The sequence below is a fragment of the Sceloporus undulatus genome, chromosome 6 (assembly GCF_019175285.1).
Source record: "Sceloporus undulatus isolate JIND9_A2432 ecotype Alabama chromosome 6, SceUnd_v1.1, whole genome shotgun sequence".
In the NCBI taxonomy this organism is placed as follows: Eukaryota; Metazoa; Chordata; class Lepidosauria; order Squamata; family Phrynosomatidae; genus Sceloporus; species Sceloporus undulatus.
In genome coordinates, this window is record NC_056527.1 from 102081077 (window position 1) to 102099674 (window position 18598).

At 38.5% G+C, this 18598-nt stretch overlaps 1 pseudogene; it reads right to left on the bottom strand.

Moving 5' to 3' along the window:
• Positions 1–7317: 7317 nt before the first annotated feature.
• LOC121933771 lies at positions 7318–17121 on the bottom strand (annotated as a pseudogene).
• Positions 17122–18598: the final 1477 nt, after the last annotated feature.

The window sequence follows — 18598 nt, forward strand, 5'->3', positions numbered from 1 at the left end:
TATTAAAATGTCTTAACTTGAAGGGAAATAATTTAGTGTTTTGAATGTTACTTTGGGAGTGGTCTTGTTAGAATGAAAGGTGGATGAGGTGCAAAGCTTTTCAAATCTATCTTGTTTTTTGCCCTCTTAAATTGTGAACTGAGGAATAAACATTTAGTTGATGACCAACCATTTACTACATGAAATATGAGGCATGATGATATATAAATTTACAGATTGATATACAATTAAAGATCCCTCACCCAAGCAAGAACCTCACTTACTTTACCTGTGCAATCTTGTATTTCCAATGATTGTAGCCATGTAAAGGGAGATTTCAGAGTAGTCCTCCAATGGCAGCTATCAGATTCTTTTCTTGTTACAATGGAATTGGGGACATCCTTTTCCAGGTGGACAGAAGTTTCAGGGTGTTTTGGTAAGTCATCCTGGCATTGAAATAACTGTCATAGACCTGGAAGCCCAGGGTGACATTTGATAACAATTTGGGGTTGCTGTTTATCTCCTTCACACCAAAGGCCAGTGCCAGAATGTGTTGATAGTACTTCAGTGTTGGTCTAAAGGAAGAAATATATGCACATGTATTTTCAAGATGTTCATTGGAACTCTCCACAAAGCATTTCTTTGTCAAGGCTGCATGACAGATCCTATAATAGGTAAAGATATCATTATCTGATATTTGAATTTCAAACATGGAAGAAGATACATGTTCAAACTCAGAAGAAAGAAGACTTTTCAACCTTTCCTTAATGTCACGCAGAAGCTTCCTAAGTTGCACAGCCCAACTTCTTTACTAGAGTCTCATAGTTTATAATAATCTATAATAATTCATATATTAATTAGGGATTTCCCAACATTTTCCAAAGCAAAGCCATTCTTAATATACAACTAAAATAAAATACAGGTAGAGCTGCCACTTACTTAAGAGAAAGCATCCCATTGAGCCAGTGGGATTTAATTTTGAGTAATGTATGTGCTACAAAAGATTTGCACCTGCTATGTATCTGCTCAGAATTAAGTCTCATTGTGTTCCATGTGGCTCACTTTCAGGTAAATAAAAGTGCAGCTTTAAAAGTAGGGCTAGAATGCAATGCACCCATTAGAATGTATGTGTGAAAAATTCACTGAACTTTGCCTGGATTTGATGTTCTGCTGATGGTGATATATCTCAGATTGAAACAATCACCTACTCCAATTTTGGTTACTGTGATACAGACCTGGATATCTCTTCCTCTTACATCCAGGAGGAATTCACAAGAGATAGAGCTCGTAATAGAAGCCTAGATTTCTAGGTTACTGTGAACCTTGCTAACTTTAAGTTGTAACACTGGTCTCCATTTCTCCCTCTTCCAGAGGTGGATTTTAAAAGCTGAGTGTAACTCTTTCCCCATCCTCTTTAAGGGTGTTCTGAACATAGGGTCTCACTTGATAACCACTTAATTCTTTTTAGGGAATTGAGAATGCAAAGAAATCACACTCATAATAATGAAATGGAAGGACAGGAGAACCAGTCATAAATCATACTGAAAAGAGAATATTGCTGTGTTGGGAAAATGACAAATCCACATGATGTAATTAGATTAGAGGTTGGTTCATTCATGCTTGTGACTGACAGAGTGCAAGGCTGTGGCTGAACGAAAATACAGGACCATTTATGCAAGGAACCATAAACAGCAGGAGAAATACATGAAAGAGAAAACATAGATTGAAAATGAAAATGTAATCAGAAGGAAGTGACACAAGAGACAGAGAAACTTCTTGCAAAGCATAAAGCAGAATATTGAGTTGATTAAAATAGAACTAAGCAAAATGACTTTGAAACCACTTTGGAGAGTATAATGAGAGACACACACGCGTACACACACATACATACACATGTCAACAGACACACACACACACACACACACACACACACACACACACACAGAGAGAGAGAATCTTAAGAAGGGATCACACAGATTTTAAAGCCTACTTGTAAATCTAAATACATTTTCAGAAATTACGTCCGTACGTAAGTTCATTTTCAAACTTGGTGCTGGGATGTTCATCAAAAGACATTTCATCAGACACCATACCAAACTGGGAGGAAATTGCTCCAATCAATAAGTCTCCTTTCTGATAAAATTCATATGGCATCTGGAACGCAATATTTAGGGAACACATCGTGGTGTGTGCCTTGCCCTCAGTGTGAGATGCCTGCAACAACAAAGAGAGTACAGTCTGCACAAATATCCCTGCCATTGCCGCGAAGGAAACTGATATAAAATCTCTAGCTTTTATGTTATATTAACAATCAACATGTATAGGTTTATTTGGGTAAAACAAATCTGTTGAGGTTTCAGACTTTGTGACCTCCACTCATTTTTAAATGGAATAGTTAATTTTTTTAAATAGTTCTTGGGCTACATTATTGATCATGTCCTTGGCCTCAAAGAAATGCAAGCAATTTGAGATAATTACACATTTTAAGCTATTTCTCTGGAGTATTGGGCTGTAGATGAAGCCAAAGAGTAGGCAAGGAAAAACAGTTTTGTTTTGTTTGTTTTAAAGAAGAGTTTCATCATCACATTTTGTTTCGATTTGTTTTTAGTTTCATCATAACCAGAAGATGACCAGTTGAAAATGGCCCCAAATGGAAGAAATTAGAAGTACAGAAAGTCCATGAGTTGGAGGCAGTAAAAAAGGAAGGCAGGGAAGGGCAGGGAAGGGAAGGGGAGGGGAGGGGAGTGGAAGGAAGGAAGGAAGGAAGGAAGGAGCATATGCAACATACATGATATTTCTAGTATTAGTATTTCTCTAGCCTGCCAGACTTATTAACCCCTAGGTCTCTAAATCTGACCCAAAGCATTCTGCCCAGTGGCTCCTCAGCTTTAGCCACAGCATACTAGCTGGTCGGCTGGATTTTGCAGGGTGTATCTCGACATAAAGCATTGTGGTCCCGGTGCAGTGAGTGGAGGTTGTCTGAGAATTGGTACAGCCACATGGTTTCATGTAGCTTTAGCAGCTTGCAGCCCACCTCCTCACATCCCTACCTCCCCAAACTCCATGAGAAAATTTTAGTGTATTCCCAAATTGCATTTGCAGCCTTGCCATGTGCCATGACTCTACATACTGGTACAGTATATTTTGGAAGGTGGGCTGCGTTCAATGAAGTTAGGTGGGCCTACCCAGTACATATGTACTATGGGCTTAGCCCTTGGGTCATTGGAGCTGCTTAGGGTCTCTCTTGAATTGCATATGGTTTCATTGTTCTCCTTTCTTTTTTTGGAATGTGTGGTGTGGAATAGGCCTTACTGAGTGCTTGATCATAGATGGGCAAGTAGGCCATAAGGCACAGGCTAGACCAAAGCCTAATTGGGACATAGTTGCTATCCTGTCCTAGTGTTATCTCTGAGGCATGTTAGTCTACATCAAACCCCATTCCTACCCAGTGGCATCACTAGGGGGGTTGCTGGAGGTGTGGACCACACCTGGTGATGCCCTAAGTGGGGGGTGACATCACTTTTCCTCAAACACCAACTTTTAGGCAGAAACAGGCTGTGGCATTCACCTGTTTCTCATTAAAATGCTTTAAGAGATGGTGAGAGTGGGGTGAAGCTCACTGGGAGAAGAAAGGAGAGGCCCCAGAATTTTTTAAAAATTAAAACTTCAAAATTGAAAATGTTATTTTTTAAAAAAATATTTTAATCAGTTAATAGATGAACCTTTTACCAACAACAATAAAATTTATGGAGTTACATCTAAAGAAAAAAAAGAGAACAATAAAGCAAGAAAAAACAAAACATACGAAAAGAAAGGAAAAAAGAGTATAAAATAGAAAATTCTACCACCCACCCACCCTCCACTACAACATAACATAAATTTGATATAAACCTAAAACCCTTAGACTTCCAACCCATATAATTTGCAATTGATTAGATTACATCTATCATTATTTTCATACCTCTCTCCATCAACTGCAAACCATTATACTTGGAAACGATATCAACCCCAGCCAATACAAAACAAACAGTTAATAATCACATATTGAATCTTAATATAGTATCGTCCCCTCTCAAATTCTTCTTATATTCCATAAGAGGTTTCCAGGTATTCACAAATTCTTTTAAATCCCTCCCTCTAACAAGATTGGTCAGTTTCACTAGCTCTGCCAATGCCATCATTTTATCCAGCCATTCTGAAACATTTGGATTTTGTTGTTTCTTCCAATTTCATATAAAGATAATTCTTGTGGCTGTAAACATATAAGATATTAGCATTTTATGTCTTCTTTCCATTACATTATCATGGATCATCATGTTGACCATTGATCATGGTCTCTCATGGTCTCTTGGTGGATTTACTCCAAGACCCAGGTTTCACAGGACCAGTTTTAAATTGGTTTAAATCCGACATGTCAGTCAGATCTTTTGCAGTAGCTACAGGAGATCAGGTTTTGTTCTTCCTCTATACCCTCTCCTTAGGGATTCTTATTAGCTCCTATGGCTTTCAATATCACCTGTATGCTGACAACACCCAGCTGTACTTCTTTACCACTGAACTTTCCCCGGGTGTTGAGCAGCAATTGTCATGTCTTGCTGCTGTTTCTGCATGGATGATTCACCAGTATTTGAAGCTCAACATGGCCAAAAGTGAGCTACTTGTCTTCCCACCCAAGCTATGTGTACAATGTTCATTGTCAATTACTGTGAATGATATTTCTATTCACCTGTTTATGAGGCCTGTGGTCTCGGATTCTTATTTGACTCTTCTTTATCATTCACTCCACAGATCCAGGCTGCAGCCAAATCATGCAGATTTTTTCTTTATAATCTTGCCAGAAATCAACCGTTTCTTTCTGTGTTGACGGCTAAGATGCTGTTGCATGCATTGGTGATATCACACCTGGATTATGGTAACTCACTGCTAGTGGGACTTCCTAACCCCCACCTTAGCCCCCTAATTTCTGTGCAATGCTCAGTGGCGAAGATCATTTCCCCTGCCCGTTGTTTTGACCATGTTACCCCCTTGTTGTTATCCCTCCATTGGCTCCCTATTCCCTTCAGAATCCAATACAAAATTCTTCTCCTGACCTTTAAGGCCATTCATGGCTTAGCTCCCTCTTATTTGTCAGCATTTGTTTCTCCTTATCACTTTCCCCCCATACTGAGTTCTTATGACACCAATCTCCTGACCCAGCTGATATTCTCCTCCTCCCTTGCTCAAATCTGCCCCTTCTTCTGTGCTGGTCCCCATGCCTGGAATCTCCTCCTCACACAACTAAGAACTATTACTTCCTTGGCTAATTTCAAGGTTGAGTTGAAAACAGTTTTGTTCTGGGAGGCATTCCAAATTACTGGTTGTTAAATACTAGTTAGTATTATTTTAGCGTTGTTGTTGTTTTAGATTGTGCTCCGCTTGGCAGCCTTTATTCTTGTTTAATTTGATCTCTATTACGTAAAGCGCTGTGCAAATTTTACAGTGCTCTATAGATAAATGCTAATAATAATAATAATGTTAAGCATATACAAATCTGGTCTAAAGGCTGTATCTCTCCCCAAGATCTTTTGTATAGTACAGTTAATTCTTGAAAATTCAACAGCACATATATTACAATTGGAATGATAACCTGTATATGTATACATGACTGTATCTGCCATCTCAGCTGCTACCACTGAGGTTATTAACACTCCAGGCTGACCTGTTATTTAAACATTCCAGTGTAAAATAAAGCAATAGAGGCACATCAGTCCATTCCTAATTTCTGTACCCATGGAGTTCTACTGTGTATATTTGCCTCCTTGCTTCTAGTTCAGTCCATTTCATTCATTTTTAACATGCAGGATTTTTTTAAAATAAGTGTCTTCACTTGAAAATCTTATTCTTTACATTATGGGTTCTTTAGATGATAGGAATAGCAATGAGATAAAGGAAAAGATTATTTTTGAGAGAATGTAGGATTTTATTGTACATACAAATAAGCCAACAAGGTGCCTGGGTATAAGAATCAAGTTGGATTATGGAGCATCTAAGCTGACTCCCATGATACCATTCTGTAAGGGGAACATGTCCTTTCATTTGCAAAACAGAGACAAATTTCCCCACGTTGTCAGCTTCTGCACATGAAGAGGAAGCATCCATTAGGACCATATATAATTACAATTATTAATAAAGTGTGTTTATAAAGATGAGAAATGATGGGTGTTGCTTCAAGCAAAAATGAACAATCAACAAAAAACAACATTACACAAAAGATACTTGTTACATTACATTAGCATCCTACTACTCTAAACAGAATTAAATGATAACTCTAAAGCTGAATAAAACAGGAGTATAAAATTGTGGCCCTCTATATAATAATAATAATAATAATAATAATAATAATAATAATAATAATATTTCTATTTCCCACCTCTCCCTGTGGATCGATGTGGAATCACAACAGTATCAGCAATACAAATTACAAAGTGCACAATAAGATAAAAACAGCATTATTTAACAATACAGTACAATACTAATCAACCAACAGTATTGCTGTAGGAGAATTAACACATCCAAATTGTCGTCTGTTTTCTGTATTATCAAATCAGAGTGGGAATATTCAGCTATAGCAGGTCGGGTGGATATGCCAGCCGGAAGAGATCCATCTTTAATGCTTTCTTAAAGGCTTCTTGTGTGGTATTAAGACGGATCTCTTCCGGTAAGTTATTCCATAATTTTGGGGCCGCGTCTGTAAATGCTTTGTGGGAAGTAGTGACCAGTCTAGTTTTTGTGTATTCCAGAAATTTCTTCCCTGAGATTCTAAGAGTGTGGGTCGGATTGTGTAGGGAGAGGTGTTCCCTTAAGTAACTCAGGCCCGAGCCATGTAGGGCTTTAAAGGTAATGACCAACACTTTGTATAGTGCCTGGAAGATAATCAGCAGCCAGTGTAAAGATTTTAATATTGGTGCAATATTGTCCTGTGACCAATCTGGCTGCAGCATTTTGAATTAATTGAAGCTTCCGAACTTAGTACAAAGGTAGCCTCATGTAGAGTGCATTACAGAAGTCTAAACGAGGGGTTACCAATGTGTGTACCACTGCTTCAAGGTCTTTCTGAGCCAGGTTAAGCAACCAGGTTGAGCCAGGTTAAGCAACAACTCATACGAACTCCCATGGTGAGGTATAACAGATATTCATGTGCCTGGAAGACTGCAAGCTGTTCTTCATAGAACTAGAGATAATTGACATCATAGTTCTGAAGGAAAGTGCAGACTGAAAAAATATGGGGATCCATAAATATGTTTCCTGGATTTTCTTAGGATAAATATACATGTTTCAGAATAACAGAAAGTATATAACCTACTTAACCATTTTCCTTATTAGCTGGTCTTTACTGTTCAGCTCTGGTCTCAAGATAATTATGTAGCATTTGGGGAAAAATATCAAACCTAATAATCCAAAACTAGAGGCCAAGATGGAGAAGATCTCCACAGCGACAATGTATTTTCCTTTAGCGCTAAGATAGGACAGAATAAATGACAACCAAACACTGCAAAAGACCAGCATGCTAAAAGTAATGAACTTGGCTTCATTGAAACCATCTGGCAACTTCCTGGCTAGGAAAGCCACAATAAAGGTTGCAAGAGCCAAAAATCCCAGGTAACTCAAAACATAATAAAACATTGTCACTGACCCTTCATTGCATTCCACTATGATTTCTTCAGCGAGAGAGTGCATGTCAAAATCTGGAAATGGAGAATCAGTACATAGCCATACCGTACAAATGCTAAGTTGAATAAGGGGGCAAACAAGAAGAATACAGTTGGCCAGTCTTTTCCCCACCCATTTTATTATCTTTGATCCTGGCTTAATGGCCAAGAAAGCCACGATAACTGTAATAGTTTTTGCCAGTACACAGGAAACAGCTACTGAGAAAATGACACCAAAAGCAGGTTGTTGTAAATAGCAGTTCATTCTCAGAGGCTTGCCAACAAATAATAAGGCACAGAGGAAACAGAACAATAGGGAAATAAGAAGACAATATGTGAGGGCCCGATTGTTGGCTTTAACAACAGGAGTGTTCTTGTACTTGATAAAAATTCCCAGCACGAAAACTGTGATGGAAGCAAACAACAGGGGCAAAATAACTGAAGTCATTCCTAAGGGCTTGATGAAAGAGATGAAGTGTAGGGTCTTGGGAAGGCACTCATCTTGCTTCTTGTTTGGAAACTGATCTCCTGGGCATGGCAAACAATCATCCTTGTCTGAAACACAAAAGATATTCTATATGCATCCAGTTATCACTAAAATCCTGTTGGTGACTCATGTTCGCATAAATCCTTTTATCCCAGCCTAAGTACTTTTGGGAGGCATCATGCAAAGACAAATCTCCATGGTACTCATGAAACATGTTTGCTCTAGTCGCAAAATAGCTGCCAGAAAGTTCTGTTCACCGACCACTAAGTGTCACAAAAACTTATCCATCTACTGTCCAACTGCCTTTGCATAGCTAGGGAAGAAAGGCATAGAAGCTTATCCAGGTGGCCAGGGCCAGGCAAAGAGCAGATTTGCTACCCTGACAATCAGTCTTAGCACACTGATGGAACTTTATGCTCTACCAGCAGTCCAACAGAATGTTAACCAAAGTAATCATTATCAGGATGGAGGGAGGACTGAAGAATTAAGCCAGAGATACTTTAATAATGAATGACAGATCCAGTGAATATTCCACTGCAATATTAAATTAGTCACTCTTTAATTCCATTGACTTCAGTGATTCTAAACATAGCTAATTTAAGTCTGGATTTAACCCATAAAACAGAGCCATTGGATAGTAGGAAGGAAATTATTGTGGACAATTGAAATACAAAAGGCAGTTGATTTCCTCTCTTTCTATGTAGGAGCTCCAGAAAGGGCACCAGGCAATCAATTAACATATCTCCTTCTAAACTTTCTGTTACATGGCTTCATAGTTTGGATCACTTGTTTCTCATAATTGTTTCTCCTGTTCTCATCAAACATAATTAGGACAGAATGAGTTTGGTGGAGCAAAATCAGAACTTTGATAAGATCATGCATGACAGTTTCACCACATCCTATGTATAAGAAGTCAATGAGAGGTTCGAGATGATTTTGAAAAGCTTTGTTTTCTATAGAAATGGAGGTAAATTAGGAAATTTCTTGTTTGGTGCTGAGATTTATGTTAAGAGTTGGAGATTTAGCTGTACATTTTGGTATACAATTTAATGGAATCTGGACAATAACTGGGTTGTCATGATCTGCTCTCTTTTCTTTCAAACATCTGACATGGGTGTGTAGAAGAAAAAAGAAAATACATTATACATAATACTATGCGTAACACCATATAGAATACTGGCCACAATATCTCTTACCCTTCTGATCAGAAATCTTCCCATATGGACAAGGAACACAATCATAGCAACAAAATGGTTTCCCCTCTATTTTTTTTCCTTCTGTAACCTGGTTGGCAGTTGTCATTACACAAAGCAATTGGCACCATCTATCTTGTTCAAAGATGAAAAGAAAACAGATGGCTTAATGGGGGGGAAATAGACTACATTTAGCTAACAGCAAAGTTACTTTGTATCAGGAATATGCTTTTTATAATGAACAATAGGGAATAGAACTAGCTGATTTTGTAAATTCTGAATTACCCAGATGAGTAGAACTCCTAAAGATGTGAAACTGGCTTCTAACTACATTTCAAAGTGGTGGGAAAGACCTGACTCTTCCCATTCCATAATAGTGGCCAAAAGCCAACTTGGCACAGCATAGCATAGGGGTTCTGGACACAGAACTATGCTATGCTGAGCTATTTATCACCTCCTGGACTTTACCATGGAGCTGAAACATGCTCCCCTGCCTTGTGATTCTCTGCCTTGCAGAGAGTTACATCACAGAAGTGTCTGATTATATCATTGTAGACAGATGCAAAGACCATTGACATTCACTGAAGTCCTCCAGAGGTCATAATAACTGTACTCCTTCAGCCTGCAAGGGAGTGAACAGGCAGGCCCAGCTCCACCAAGGCTAGCCTAAAGAAGAGAACTCCTTCCATGATAACTGTCATCCTTCGGCCTGAGAGGAACAGGGAGGTCCAGCTCCATCAGGGCTAGCCTGAATAAAGAGAGCCCTCTCTCCTTGCTAACTGTCATCCTTCGACCCGCAAGGGAGTAAACAGGCAGGCCCAGCTCCATCAGGGCTATCCTGAATAAAGAGAGCCCTCCCTCCTTGCTAACTGTCATCCTTTGACCTGAGAGGGAATGAACAAGCAGGCCCAGCTCCATCAGGGCTAGCCCGAAGAAAGAGAGCCCTCCCTCCATGATAACTGTCATCCTTCTATCTGTGAGGGAATGAACAGGCAGGCCCAGCTCCATCAGGGCTAGCCTGAAGAACGAGAGCCCTCCCTCCATGATAACTGTCATCCTTCAGCCTATGAGGAAGTGATCAGGCAGGCCCAGCTCCACCAGGGCTAGTCTGGAAAAAAAGAGCCCTCCCTACATGATAAGTGTCATCCTTCGTCCTGTGAGAGAGTGACCAGGCAAGCCCAGCTCCATCAGGGCAAGCCTGAAGAAGTAGAGTCCTCCCTCCAGTCCATCTGCCTTGGTCCAGGCCTCAGAGGGAGAGAATAACCACTGGGTTATTCCCCTTTCTCGTCCCCTCATCCCCTTTCCTACCATTCCCTTCTCCTTTTGTGTCGTGTCTTTTAGATTGTAAGCCTGAGGGCAGGGAACCGTCTAATTAAAAATAATAATTGTAAGCCACTCTGATAGCCTTTAGGGCTGAAGGGTGGGGTATAAATACTATAAATAAATAAATAAACAAACAAACAAATAATCATTGCATGTCTGATTGAAGAGACATAGCCAGATGCTTCTGTGATGTCCTTCTCCACAGTCTCTATGAGGCATAGAATGTCTATGGGGAGGGCCTTTAGCAGCTCAGTGGGAAGTTCACTGAGGGGCTTTGGTCACTGTGGAGAGATGAAAGGAATACCAACCTTTTTGATTATCACATATAAAGACATACAAAGTATAAGATTAGCTTGCATCCAAGAATGCTACTTACAGGATACCAGTTGAAGTGTATTCAAGGGATATACTTGCTCTTTTTTCTGCAAGTGGAAAGATGTAGAATCTTTATCTCCCCCCCCCCTTTTAAAAATGCCAGCTGATTGCATTCCTTGAAAAACCATTAAATTTGCTTGTCTTCATGAACAGCAAGAATTGCCTAAGACACAGATGAATTCAAGACGCTCCTTCCTTATTGCATGAACATATCTGTACTCACTGATATAACTCTGGTATATAGATGATGAGACCATCTTGTCTAAAGCATGTGTTATGGTATATACTATAAATGCTATAGCTCTGGGTAGGTATGCTAGTGTGAGTCAGCCTTCTTGCCTTTCTTTCCCATCAGTGCCCTTTCAATCCCCATAAAGAGAAAGACTGGGAAGATCAGATCTTTCCCTCCACTTCCACTGGGTTCCATTGTTCAACTGGCATTTATCCAGTACTGAATAAAGAACTTAGCTTGGCCTCTTAAAACCATGTTCATATCTCACCTGATTAAGTGACCTATGCCATGTGATAGCTTCTTCATTCATTGTGAACTTTGGGCCCAGTAAAGCCTGTGGATCCATTCTTCCCACAATCCGTCTTAAGAAAGATTTGTTTGGGAATGTAACCCAATTGATTATATCAAATCCACCTGCTAATTCACCATTCTCATCAAAAGACACAGTGTCTCCAGCGCTGTTATTAAATGAGATATTCTTCAGAAAGAAGTGAAGCTGGGTAGTGAGAAGCAAACATGAAGTAATAAAACGAGATAAAAATGGCATTTGTTTGAATTCTCTAATCTTTATAATCACCAGACTTTGAAGCATTTAGCAATCCATCAGTCGCCAAGGACTCTTCTCTGCTTGGCTCAGGACAGAAAGAAATTGCATGGGAAATCTGAAAGAGGTGCTATCACATTACCATATTGACCCATAAATAAGTCGACCTAGGATTTTGGGGTACAAAATTTTAGACTTATAAATGAGTATATACGGTAGTGCCATAGTTCTGATCAATTTCAAGCGCAGGCAGTTTGCATGGGATAGAGTAATGTGGCCATTGTTAAAGTGAAAAGGTTTTTCCAACCTGGTGGTTAATACAGTAGAGCTGAATCCAGTACCAAATCATTTTATATTGAATTCAATGAACAACTTCGCCCATTTATTTCAGTGGGGTCTAAGTTGAGTATCTCTATCTAGATCTCACACCTTTAAATTAAACAATCTAAATAAGAACACAGTAGCATGTAAAGATCCATTAAGTATGTTTATTCTTCATCCTTTCTAAAATCAAACCAAATAAACACCTCTAAGACCAAACAAACATGTTCAGGAAATGCTTTGAGGAGATGACCATGAACTCTCTCTTTCTACTCAAGTGGTCAGACTGGCTTCATCTCTTTAATGCTCTTAAAACAATGTCTTTTTGTATATTTTTGTGATTGCTAAGGTGCATCCTAATGGGCAGAAAAGTGATAGATAAATATTTTTAATAATTATAAAGTATACAGTAATACCTTCTCAACCTTAGAGGAAAGCAATGACAAAACTACTTTGAACAAATGTTTAGAATTAGATTGGTGTAATGGTTGGAGTGTTGAACTAGGACTATGGGAGACCAGGAATCGAATCCCCACTCAGCTCTGGAAACCTTGGGCATTTTCACTTTTTCTCCCTTAGAAAAAGGCAATGGCAAATCACCTGAACAAATTTTGCCATGCAAACCCTATGATAGGTTTACCTTAGAGTTGACATAAGTCAGAAACAATATGAAGGGACACAGCAACAGATACAGTCTTTCTCCCCTTTCTCCCAATATGTGATCCAAGGTGGTTTATAGCAAGGTTAAAAAAAGATAAAGCTAAAAACAACAATTAAAAAACTTCAAAACTTAATTAAACAAGCTACCATATTAAAACACCATTAATATTTTTGAAGTGTACAGTTATTTAAAAACCACAACAATAAAGGTAAAAACTTTAAATTTAACACTTTAACACCATCTATACACTGCTGATCTCTTGCAATGGATAGACTTCCATGCAAGTCTAGATCTGAATCCCTGTGACTAACTATACTCAGATATTTTAAAAATGATAACAGTTGGTATGTCTTGGGGTTCTCTATACTACACACTAGAACAGACATGACAGAATTTTTCATATTTGAAACATTACCATCCAAGAGTGCAGATTTTGAGGATCCCGTCTACTATTTGCCATTGCTTTTGGTGTACGTGTAGAGGATGAGAAAATCTTGTCTAAAGCATGTGTTATAGCATAGATTGCATTATAAATGCTATAGCTCTGGGCAGTCATGCCCATTTCAAAGATAGTTGCAGGGAGGGTCTCCAGTTTTTCTTCACCTGTACAAATATTATTCTCCTTTGCCTCTTTAGAGTCAGGAAATAAGCAATTGAATGCCTGCTCCCAGAAGATCCTGATAAAGCCATCTCCTTTTGGCAAATTAGGATGTAGTTGCTGCATGAATTTTGTAAATCCCGGCACTTCATTTGAGTGACTTGCCAGAGACAAGGCACCATGGAAGACATGTATTTCAAAATCCCTGTGAAATGTCTCTGATGAAAAATCCCAGTGGGCTGTCATAATCCATATTTTACCTGTAGATATCTGCATAATGCCACCTGATGTTTCATAAATAAATATCAGCCATTTCAAGCATGAGATGGTTATGAAATCTGCATTTACAATATATACTTTGACAGTAGAGTTGGATAGTGAAGCAGCAAGTGTAAAGATGGATTCTAATGGCTGGGAATTCTCTAAAACATCAGCTAGAGTTTGCGTTCTTTCAATCACAGCTGTGCAGATTTCATGCTGAGAAAGCATTGGCAACAATGTCTGCACAAAGTTTTCTCCTTTGTCATCATCTGATGCAATGATTCCAACCCAAATCCAGTGAAAATGCAGAAGGAGAAGAATAATTCCCATGTACTGGAATTTTTCACACGGGACCATGCGGTAGAAGGAAGGGAGCTTTTCTTTAACATTTGTCACTGGTGCTAATACAGAGTAAGCAATCTGAGGAGAGAAACCATTGATTTTTCTTTCTTTTACAAGACAGGACAGAATTGTGGTAAACTTTGTGTATTACACACTTTTACAAAGGAAGGATTTAAAAGCATTTACTGGGCCTGTGAAATGTTCTTCTTTAAAGGAGCTGCATGGGCCAAATAAAATGGTCTCACCCTATCCTCTTGGTGGGGAGACCAACAACTCATAGCCCAAACCTTGGTTCTGGTGTGAACAAAGGAGGCTACATCCAGCCTGTTCCCCACCAGAACCAGGGTGTATCCCTGTTAAAATGGATTAAAATAGTTTATCAATTCAGACTCTGTTCTGACCCCAGACAGCTGTTTGAAATGCATCCGGCTGAGCAACCTGGTGTCCACTGCTGCCACAAGTCACTGACTTTGAGGTTAGAACAAAGTGCCCAGTCTTATGATCATCACTGGCCACCTCATTCTTACCTCACAGTGAAGTGAACTCCAACAGCATCAGATGCAATGTGTGAACAGGCACCCAGTTTCAGAACAGAGGGTGAGAAAACAGGGTGGGGAGAGAGTTTGGGACAGTTTCAGAGCCAGGATATTTTGGGCTGTCCCTGGACTGTCTTGGCTATTTCAGACTGGATAAAAAACTATGCTATGTAAGACTAAATCTATTTCAGAATTAGGTTCACACAGTGAGCAATCAGTTGGCTAAATGCTCTTCAAACCTGAGAGCTTATCGCATGGGGCTTGGGAATGGCATAGAACCAAAGGGGGCTGTTCAGAACAGTTCTTGAAAATCAGCCTCTGTGGGACAGATGGAGAAGGGTACAGGGACTTCCAGCAGCACTGGCAGCATTCTGGCATGCAGTAAAATGCATCCTTTCTCCATTCCATTCCTTTCCTGTCCCCTTTCATTCTGTGCCATTTCCGTTCCCTGAACCCCGTGTGATAAGCTCCCTGGTCTCATCTCTGGACCGTGGCTTACAACTTGGTAGACATAGAGAGAATTGCACTAACACTTATCCAAGTAGAAACAGAACAGAACCCATGCATTTTCTTTTTGCTATGGGCTAAAGAATTTTATGAACAAGTTACTGATATTCCCCCCTCCCCAATGCTTTAACTCAAAGCAGTATAGCCTAGGAATTTCCCATCTGGACTCTCTCTTTTCCAAAGGAAGCATAGAGGAAAGAAAGTCCTGAGAATATCACTTGAAAGAGAAACATAACATCAGTGAAAAATGCATGGTTAATATACTCAATGTACCTGTGGAATCTTGTAGGTGCCTAAGATGGTAGCCATTTGAAGCGAGGTTTCAGAGTTATGTCCACCGATAACAGCTATCAGGTTATAGTGTCTATCACAGATGTAATTGGGGACGATCCTATTTTGAGCAGATAAAAGCTTCAAGGTGTTCTGATAAGTCATCTTTGCACTTAGGTAATTATCATAGATGTGAAACCCAAAGCTGATATTTGGTAAGAGCTTGGGGTTCTCATTGATCTCCTTCACAGCAAATGCCAAAGCAAGGACATGCTGGTAGTTTTTTGTTTTTGCACTAAAGAAAGAGGTAATAGTATGTGTGTGTAACAAATAACCTTATTATAAAGGTATGTATAACCAGCTTTATATAAATGATAGAGTACCACCATGAACATCATGAAAGCTATACACATATTAGGACAAATCAAGTAAAATTAGAGGGAAGCCTAAGTGATCTGGTTCTTTGCAAAACATTTACTAATTACATACTTTTTTGTTAAAAAACATTAGGCTATATAATACAGAGACAAAAAGCAATATTACAAGCAGTAATAATACCAACAGCAAGCTATCAGCTATAAACAAGTGGAGTATATGAAGGCTAATCCAAAGTTTATGACTGATGCCTTTCATTGGAAATACTTATACCAATTATCCCATGAAATTATTTCACAACAAACCACAAAATGTGATGAGAAGCTTGTTTTCCCATTTTAGTGGTAATGTAGTAATGTCAAATATTTTAAAAATAAATAAATCAGTTTTGAATATTGTAAATTTTCAAAATTCTTCAATTTCTGTATTATTTTTTTCCACTTTAGACTAAAAGAGGGTTTATAGTTTCAGCTAATGGCATCTCCAATTTAAATTTTTCTTAATTGTTTCGGCAAAAAGAATGATTGATTCAGTGATTCATACTTAGTCCTGATTCAGTTCAGGCTGCTTCACTGAGAAACAAAAATGACCCTAACTATTTTTTTTAAATGAAGATTAAATACTGGACACAGTAACATACTCAGAAGAGCCTAGCATTTACAAATCCAGACAAATAACTCCAAGGGCTCTTGGTAAGCTACTGCTAAAACCTGCTTTTAAAACTGCCAATTTGTTGTTTTGCCTTTTGGTTTTCACACTGTTGTTGTGTGCCTCCAAGTCACTTCCAACTTATTGCAATCCTAAGGCACACCTATCATGGGGTTTTCTGGGACTGATAGCTCACATACATGCATGAAATTTGAAGACATGGGAGTCCTGATCAACACTTATGAGTTCACTTTTTTGGTGTTGTTTTGCAGTTCATGGGAAATGTTCAGTTTAGTGTAACATTTGCCAATCAGCTTCCAATGTATTTTCAAACCTAATTTCTTTATCTTTTTTTACAAAGCAAAATAATAGGGCCAAAATAGATGGCAAGGGAAAATGCAAAGGCATAATAAAACAAATTGTTATGACACATTAGTTCATTAATAAATATAAAGTACACTGCTGTGATTTTTGCCCAATTTTGCTAAAATTGTCATAGAGCAAAGTTTCCTTCTTCACCCCCACCTTATCTGGTTCTGTTTTGTAACATGTTTGAGACAGGCTGAAGTATAGTCCATTATTTCTAAAGGTTATGATCTAGTCTAGTGCACATTATAGAAAACAGAGTATTTACTTACATGAGTTGGTCTACAAACTTGGTTTTGGGAAGTTCTTGGAATGATATTGTTTCAAATAGGCAGTCAAATTGTGTAACAATCTGTCCAATGATTATGTCTCCTGTTGTACAATACTTGTATGGGATCTGAAATAAATAACCCATGGTGCACATTGCAGTGGGTGTCTTGCATTCAGTTGTAGCTAACAATATCCAAAAGAATACCTGTATCGGGAAGAAACCTTCCATGGCATGTGAATCAAATTAAGAGCCCAGGGTTTGTCTAACTCACTATCATTAACCAGCAGATATGCACTTATCGGATTAATATCCAGTAAAAGGAAGTTCTGCATATGTTCAATCACACATTTGTCTTGTCCTATCCTACATCAGTTTAAATATTTTAAAAACACACACACAAAAACGCAGTTAAAATGTGCTTTAAATTATTTCCCCAAAACATCACTTTTTCATTCCTTTCTCTTGACAAAAGCATTTTGCATTCATTTGTCATAAAATGCACATATTGATGCCTATTTCCTTCTAGGCATTTCTACATCAATTTTCTCCTTAAATTATGCACGCTGTTATAAATTTTTGAACCAAGAGTTGTCTCGCATAATGCACAGTCCAGAAGATCACTGCGTTCCAATCTCTATATTAGTCAAGGAAGGACAGCTTCAGTTGCGGAGCAAACAAAATCCTTGGAAATCCTGAGATACTAGTTATAAGAAGCTTCTTAACTGACACAAGCTTTTAACGGCAAAGTTAAAGATAGGCTGACACAATCTTGTGTTTTTTCAGACTCTTTTGTTTTCAACATTTTTACTGATAGTGAAAGTGATCTCAGGGAATTAACATGATGAAAGATAATTTCTACTATTATGAGATAATTACAGTGTTCAACGTCACATCCTTAAGTATGGTGAACAGTGTTTTTTTCCCATCTGCACACAGCCAAAATGTTGAGGAACATTGTAGTTTAATTTTATTTCTTTTGAGATCTTGCCTCTGTCTCTTAATGAGTGCAAGAATTGATGGGATTAGTATGGCCAAGTGTGATAAAATTGTTATGAAAAACAGTTGAGAGAAAAACTCTCTTCATTATTTCTTTGATGATTTCCAGACAAATATCAAGAGAAAGAACAAATAGGTCATTCAGGAATGTCTGGAACAGTGTAGCATGTCTCATAATGGGACTTCCACATACATGTTTTCCTCCACTTGTAAGCATCAAAATACCACCCAAAAATCTGCTCTAGAGGAGAAATTTTGAAGGTGTATAGGTACATCAAGGATGAGAAAGAACCTGTTTATCATTGGTGAGACTATTCCATACATGTGAAAGGCTTACAGGATACCAATCTTTGAATTTTTCAGAACTAAAATTTGTCAACCTATCAGAAAGGCCAGTTTGTGAAATATGTCTGGCCAGCGCAACAGTGATGATTTAAAGGAAAACCTCAAGCTGAGCAACTTTTACTTTAACATGATCCAGTTTATCACCAAAATTCTACTCTAGCTACTTTGCTATGTATGTATAACTAAGCAATGCTTCCTGGCCTGACCATGAAACCCATGTTAACAGCTAGAAATGGCATCAGGCAATGGAGGTCTTTTCAGTTGTCATCTGGGATGGAAG